This window comes from Pelodiscus sinensis, chromosome 11, assembly GCF_049634645.1.
Source record: "Pelodiscus sinensis isolate JC-2024 chromosome 11, ASM4963464v1, whole genome shotgun sequence".
Taxonomy (NCBI): domain Eukaryota; kingdom Metazoa; phylum Chordata; order Testudines; family Trionychidae; genus Pelodiscus; species Pelodiscus sinensis.
This window is the reverse complement of record NC_134721.1, coordinates 41,419,531-41,427,346: the sequence shown is the minus strand read 5'-3', so window position 1 is coordinate 41,427,346 and position 7,816 is coordinate 41,419,531. Positions and strand designations below refer to the sequence as shown.

At 48.5% G+C, this 7,816-nt stretch overlaps 1 long non-coding RNA gene across 1 annotated transcript; it reads left to right on the top strand.

The window, feature by feature from the left end:
- The first annotated feature begins 657 nt into the window (after positions 1-657).
- On the top strand, positions 658-4,212 carry LOC142830962 (uncharacterized). Its single transcript, XR_012906530.1, has 2 exons — positions 658-1,324; positions 3,968-4,212. It is a non-coding gene; the product is annotated as an uncharacterized LOC142830962 (long non-coding RNA).
- The last annotated feature ends 3,604 nt before the right edge of the window (positions 4,213-7,816 follow it).

The following is a 7,816-nucleotide window of genomic DNA, read 5'->3' as shown; positions in this document are numbered from 1 at the left end:
GGATGGGCCACATTTTCTAGACCATGCAGGTTGAGCCAAATGTTCACATCATTCCACGCTGGCAGTTGCTGCAGCTGCACTTACAAATCAGGTAATTGTACACACCTTACCTGGCCACTGGTGAACACATTTTCCTGATGGGTGCACAGCATTCTGGGTACTGTGCAGCCCTGCGAGGCATTCAGCTGCCTTCTTAGGCTTTTCAAATCTGTCTCTGTTGCTTGTTATTAAATAAAGGGTGGGCAAGTCCCAAATGCACATCTATGGATGGATTCGTTGCAATGGGTCATAATTCCAATCTGCGTCAGAAGCGATTCAGATCCATAGCATATCACAGATTCGTACTACAGAATGGGGCAGATTCTGGCGAATACAGGGCAGTGTGGAGCGAGTGACCATCTCGCTTCAGATAGGCACACGTATTCCTACCACACGCAGTAGGAAAATGTACAAGATTTTGCGGAAATACTTTTAACAGAAAAGTTTTTCCGTTAAAAGCATTTCCGCAAAAGTGCATTTAGATTGGCACGGATGCTTTTGTGCAAAAAGTGCTTTTGCGCAAAAGCATCCGTGGCCAGTCTAGACATGATTTTGCACAAGAAAGCCCCGATCGCCGTTTTAGCCATCAGGGCTTTTTTGCGCAAAACAGTTCTTCCCTGTCTACACTGGCAAGTATTCTGCGCAAGAGGGCTTTTTCCTGAGCGGGAACGTGAAAGTATTTGTGCAAGAAGCACTGATTTTGTACATTACAAAGTCAGTGCTCTTGCTCAAATTCAAGTGGCCAGTGTAGACAGCTGGCAAGTTTTGGTGCAAAAGTAGCCGCTTTTGCGGAAAATCTTGGCAGTCTAGACGCATCGTGTGTGTGTGTGTGGGGAAGGGGGGGTGACATAGAGAGAACAGCTCAAATATGCAAAGGGCCTGGCCAGGCCAGGACATTAGCCCTGCAGGGCAGGGATGGGTGTGGCAGTGACATCACAAGGGCTGTTTACAGCCCCTCAGCGTATTGGTTAAAGGAGGTTGCGAGGTGGTGATCTCACAGAGAGTCCATGACAACGGGCAGGTGGGACAGGCTGCAGGGCAGGGACACTCTCAGAGACCCCCGTGGCTTTCCTGCAGGTTGTCTCCTTGCGGTCTCCCCTTGAGGACTGAGAGAGAATTCAGGGTCATGAGAAGGAGCTTCTTGGGAATTTTCTTCTTTCACAATATTAATTTTGCTAGAAGACGGACGTCCCCGTGGAGAAGGGAAGAGTCTGCGAGAGGTTTGGTTCCAATGCAGCCTGATCCACCGGTGCTGGCCAAATTGAAGGCAAAACACCAGGCAAAGGTAGGAGAATATTTTTGCCACCTAGGACTTGGTCCCTTACAGTTAGTGGGGACATTGGGATTTGACTTCTTGGTTTCCCTCCCTTGGCTGACCAGGGTGAGGGCTGCTCTCTAGCCCTCATGGTGGGAATCTCTCACAAAGCGATGGGACAGGACGTCCTCTGAGAATGACCCCACTGGTGACCTGAGCCATCCCTGGGCCCCTTGGGGGAACCCTCAGACTCCCACCTCTCAGGATCTCAGGGCTGATTGGCTGAGCTGGAGGCTTAAACTCTTCCCTTTCTATCCCATCCGGTTACCAGAAAGCTCAGGGAGTGCAACAGACTATGGGGCTCCTTCTCCTGGGGCAACAGAGAGCTTCTGTCCCCAAGAGCCCTCCTTGCCTCTGACTTTCAGCAGGGCCAGGTGCTTGGTGGACCATCAGTTGCCTTACAATGGCTCTTGGCTTTTACACCAGATCCCATCTGTAGCCTGGGCCCAGAATCCCCTTGAAGGGACCAGCCCCTCCCCCCCTGCATAACCCCTCTGCACTGCCATTCATTCATCTGCATGGATTATGGGAGCTCTTTAGCTGGGATTCGCATTTGGTGCCCATCTCCATGGTGCCCGAGGGCCAGGTATCTAAGGCTATGTCTGGCAGAAGAGGAAATGCAAACGAAGCACTCATTGGCAAATCTACGTTCTCATTTGCATATTCTCCTCCGATCCTTTTGGCAGAAGAGGTTTTTGCGGAAAAAACCCGCAGTGTGGACGGGGCCATTTTTCAGGAAAAACCCCTTTTGCGCAAGATCCTGTAAACCTCATTTTTTGAGAAATAAGGGATCTTGCGTAAAAAGGGGTTTTTTCCCGAAAAATGGCCCCGTCTACACCGAGTTTTGTTTCGCAAAAACCTCTTCCTCAAAAAGGATCGGAAGAGAATATGCAAATGAGAGTGCGAGATTTGCAAATGAGGGCTTCATTTGCATTTCCTCTTCTGCAAAAAACAAACGGTGTAGACGTAGCCTGAGTGTTCCATATGTGCTGAGGGGAGGGATCTCTCCTCCCCCTTTCCCAGCCTGGCTCTTCGGTGCATGAGTGCTGGGGAGCAGGGCTGGTTCACACTAGGAAGTGCTCCTTTGGTGGAGCCACAGACACAATCTCCTTCGTCTGGATGCAGGCAGAGCAGTGGGAAGGGCCTGAGTACCAGGCTAGTGAGGGGAATAAGCTGTCGGCAGCAGGCGCTTTCTGAAGCTAGAACCTGCACACACTGGACAGGGTGCTGGGACAGCTATTTAGGCAGAACTGAAGGAAGAAACGCCCCGATCCGCACTGGTTCTAGAATGACACAGAATGGTGTGTCGCCCAGGCCTGTGAGCAGGAGCAACCTGAGGCCGGCTGCGGCAGCTGGTGCCCCAGGCGGAAGGCGCGGTCGGTGCCCACGACTGCACAGCCGTCAATGGCCGTGACGTAATCATTGGGAGCCCCATGATGTCATCATCGGGCACCCCGGGCCGGCGGCACCCTAGGTGTCAGCCTGGTCTGCCTAGGCTCATGGGCCGCCTCTGCCTGTGAGCATTAGGAAACACCAGCCCGCAGCCCACCCCCACTCCTTCCCCTTGACTGTGCGGCTCAGAGCATTGGGGGGACTGTGGCTGTGAGGAAGGGGGCAGAAGGGCAGGGGCCAGGGATTAGCCTCCGCGGGGGGCTGGATCACTGACCACCCCTACTCACTACGCTTCCTGGGAGTAGCCCCTCCCCTGCCGTGACCCAGCCAATGGGAGCTGCGCCTGCAGGCCGGGGGTGGGACTCCATACACTCCTGCACTCCCCTTATGTCCCTATACTCCCCTGTGCCCTCCATAGCCTCTGCAGCCTTCAGCCTCCCCACGCATCCCCCATTCCCTCCTCTCTCCTTCTCTGCCCCCTCCCATCCCCATCCTGCTCCTGTCCCTGGCTTCCTTCACTCCCCAGCCTCTCCTCCCTCCCTCCATCTTTTCCACTCCAGCCATCCTCCTCCCGGCTGGGTGATTTAGACACCTGAATGACAGCCAAGCCACCCAATGGAAGGCGAATGTGGTGTCTCAACCAGCCAATGGAAGCTGGAAGTTGCCAGCCTTTCCAGGTTGGGAGGGGAAGGGAAGAGACGGTGTAGGGCAAAGACGAGAGCAGTCCTCACCTCATGCCCCCGGCTCCTAGCCTCTCCTCAGTCCCAGGGGATCCCCCCCGTGCTCCCACCGGCTCCCTTCCTGTGGCAGCAATGCCAGGCGCTTGGTGCAGGTTCCCAGTGCGGGTGCAGGAGGGAGGAGCGGGGGTTAGGGAGCATTGGGGGTGAAGGGAAATGAGGGGGCACCATGCTCACACGGGAGCCAAAGTACAAGTTTGCCTAGGGTGCCATTTTCCCTAGGGCTGGTCCTGCTCTCCTGGATCTCCAGTGATGCATAGAAATGGGCCTTTCCAGTACAAGAGAGTAGATGAGGCAACCAGGAAAGAAATGCCTGTGGGCTTTGTCATGCCTCAAAAGCAGCAAAACAGGAAAAAGCTCAGTTTGTATTTTCCTTTGCAGGTCACCTTTAAGACTCTGCCCAATTTGTATTTAATAAGTGGCAATTCACTTATTAAAGGGTGGGACACAAGCTGCTCAGTTTCTCATCCATTTTTAATTTCAGATAACGAATCACTTCAATACTTCTTTGTTCCGAGCGGGAATAAAAACATCCCAGCGTAGAGTGTGTGTTGAAGGCACCAGGAGCTCTTTCTCCCCATGATCAAAGTCACTAGGCAATTTCTGACAGGCCCAGCGGAGAATTCCTCCAGCCGTTGTATCTTGGTCAATATTTAAGGCACTGAGTGATGCCACTCTCTCGGCCTGTGCATGTTTGCTTTCCTTGGGTAAATGTTTGATTTGATCAAGGGCAGAGCTAAGCTGTGAATGTTAATTCAGTGGAGATAGACAGGCTGAGCCGTGTGTGAGGGAATGTTAATGCTGCAGGAATGTGGCAATCCCAGAATCATAGAACACTAGAACTGGAAGGGACCTCGAGAGGACATTGAGTCCAGCCCTCGTGGAAGGACCAAGCACTGTAGATCATCCCTGACAGATGTCTGGCCAACCTGCTCTTCAATATCTCCAGAGATGGAGATTCCACAACCCTCCTAGGCAACTTATTCCAGTGTTTAAACATCCTGACAGGTAGGAAGTTTTTCTTAATGTCCAACCTAAACTTCCCTTGCTGCAATTTGAGCCCATTGCTCCCTGTCCTATCTTCAGAGGCCAAAGAGAACAATTTTCCTCCCTCCTCCTTGTAACACCCTTTTACATACTTGAACACAGCTATCATATCCCCTCTCAGTCTTTTCCAAACTAATCAGGCCCAATTCTTTCAGTCTTCCCTCATAGCTCATATTTTCTAGAACTTTCATCATTTTTGTTTCTCTTCTCTGGACTTTCTCCAATTTCTCCACATCTTTCTTGAAATGTGGTGCCCAGAACTGGACACAATACTCCAACTGAAGCCTAATCAGCACAGAGTAGAGTAGAAGCGTCACTTCTCATGTCTTGTTTGCAACATTCCTGTTAATGCATCCCTGAATCACGTTTGCTTTTTTTGCAACAGTGTCACACTGTTGACTTATATTTAGCTTATGGTCCACCATGACCCCTAGATCCCTTTCTGCAGTATCCTTCCTAGACAGTCGCTTCCCATTCTGTATGGCTGTGTCTACACTGGGCCACTTATTCCGGAAAATCAGCCACTTTTCCGGAATAAGCTGCGAGCTGTCTACACTGGCCCTTGAATTTCCGGAAAAGCAACAACGCTCTACTGTACAAAATCAGCCGCTATTCCGGAAAAACTATTCTGCTCCTGCTTGGGCATAAGTCCTTATTCCGGAACACTGTTCCGGAAAAGGGCCAGTGTAGACAGCCCAGTAGTCTTTTCCGGAAAAAAGCCCCGATCGCGAAAATGGCGATCGGGGCTCTTTTCCGGAAAAGCGCATCTACATTGGCCACAGACACTTTTCCGGAAAAAGGGCTTTTCCGGAAAAGCAGCCTGCCAATGTAGACGCTCCTTTTCCGGAAAAACTGAAAACGGAATAGTATTCCGTTTTAAGCAGTTCCGGAAATTCATGCCAGTGTAGACACAGCCTATGTGTGAAACTGATTGTTCCTTGCTAAGTGGAGCACTTTGCATTTGTCATTATTAAGCTTCATCTTATTTACTTCAGACCATTTCTCTAGTTTGTCCAGATCATTTTGAATTCTGACCCTATCTTCCAAAGCACTTGCAACCCCTCCCAGCCTGGTATCATCTGCAAACTTAATAAGCGCACTCTCTATGCCAATATTTACATCTTTGATGACGATATTGAAGAGAACCGGTCCCAAAACAGACCCCTGAGGAACCCCACTTGTTATGCCCTTCCAGCATGACTGTGAACCGTTAATAACTACTCTCTGAGAATGGTTATGCACCCACTTTATAGTAGCCCCATCTAGGTTGTATTTCCCTAGTTTATTGATAAGATTGTCATGCAAGACCATATCAAATGCTTTACTGAAGTCTAGGTATACCACATCTACCACTTCTCCCTTATCCATAAGACTTGTTATCTTATCAAAGAGAACTATCAGATTGGTTTGACATGATTTTTTCTTTACAAATCCATGCTGGCTGTTACCTATCACCTTATTTTCTTCCAGATGTATGCAAATCAATTCCTTAATTACTTGCTCCATTATCTTCCCTGGCAAAGAAATTAAACTGACTAGTCTGTAGTTTCCTGGGTTGTTCTATTTCCCTTTTATAGATGGGCACTATATTTGCCCTTTTCCTGTCTTCTGGAACCTTTCCTGACTTCCATGATTTTTCAAAGATGATAGCTAAAGGCTCAGATACCTCCTTTATCAGCTCCTTGAGTATTCGAGGATGTATTTCATCAAGCCCTGGTGACTTGCAGACATCTAACATCTAACTTTAAGATCTCTTCCGGAAAAGCTGCTTCCGATAGAAGCCTGCAGTCTAGCCATAGCCACTATGTTAGGCATCCTGTCACCACCAATCTTCTTGACAAAAACCAAAACAAAGAAGTCATTAAGCACCTCTGTCATGTCCAGGTTTCCTGCTATTGTTTCTCCCTCTTCACTGAGCAATGGGCCTACCCTGTGCTTGGTCTTCCTCTTGCTTCTAATATATTTCTAGAATGTCTTCTTGTTACCCTTTGTGTCTCTAGCTACACTGAGCTCATTTTGTAACTTTACCTTTCTAATCTTGCCTCTGCATACTTGCATTATTTGCCTATATTCATCCTTTGTAATTTGACCTAGTTTCCACTTTTTATAGGACTCCTTTTTGATTTTGACGTTATATAAGATCTCCTGGTTAAGCCAAGGCGGTCTCTTGCCGTACTTTCTATCTTTCCTATGCAATGGAATAGTTTGCTTTTGGGCCCTTAACAATGTCTCTTCTAAAAGCTGCCAACTTTCTTCAGTGGATATTTCTTGGGACCACTATTAAAGAGAAATAAGGGTTGGGAAAGGAGAGGAGATATTCCTAATGAAGTAGTCTCCTTACCCTTTCTCTCGTGGAGTGTGTCTACACAGCACCAGAGGTCGAAATAAGATACACAATTTGAGCTATGCAAATTGCATAACCAATTTCGACCTTATTTCAAAATAGCTTATTTCGAAATTTAGTGTGTCTACACAGCACTTATTTTGAAATAAATTTCTCCAATATCCCGAAATAGCGCTGCAGTGTAGACGTAGCCTTGCTGTTCTGGCCATCTCTTTAAATCCCCATCTCTTAGCTCTGTGTCTTCCTCATTGGGCCCCTACATAATCTTCCCACGTCTGGATCGCTTGTCTCACTCTCTTCTGCTCTCCACTTGCGCCCAGGCCCATCGAATCCTCTCCCCTTGCCGTCTTTCTATGCATTTGGGCCCTGATTCAGCAAAGAACTTGTTGTAGTTAAATTCCATGAAACCCAACAGGACTGAGGCTTGGGCTACCCTGAAGGTTGCTGTTGACATTGCGATGACTCCCGGGGTGTGAGAAAATTTGTCCAAAGCAGGCTCCCTTAATGTGAACACGTTACCTCAACTTAGAGCCCCAGAAAGCACTGGGGAGTAATTACTTTGAGTGACTCTGGGGAGTAGTTATTTCGAAATAACAGCACAATAACAGCGAAATAATAGCAATTTTGAAATTGGCATCATTCCTCTTTGAATGACGGGTTATTATTTCAAAATAATATGCCCATTATTGTGAATGCTCACCTTGTTATTTCGAAATAACAGGAATTTTTGTGAAATAACTCTGTAGTGTAGACATGCCTCAGTGATCCCTGGAAGTGAAACGCTTTCATCCTGAGAAACCTCCCTCCCGTCTCCCCGACACTGGGTGGTTTCATTCAAACCTGACACGTCACTGAACGTGTTTCCTCTGTGAGCTCCCTTTGCTGGCCTTACAGTTGCGACTTGCACTTACTTCTGCAAAACAAGCCGACAGGAAATAACAG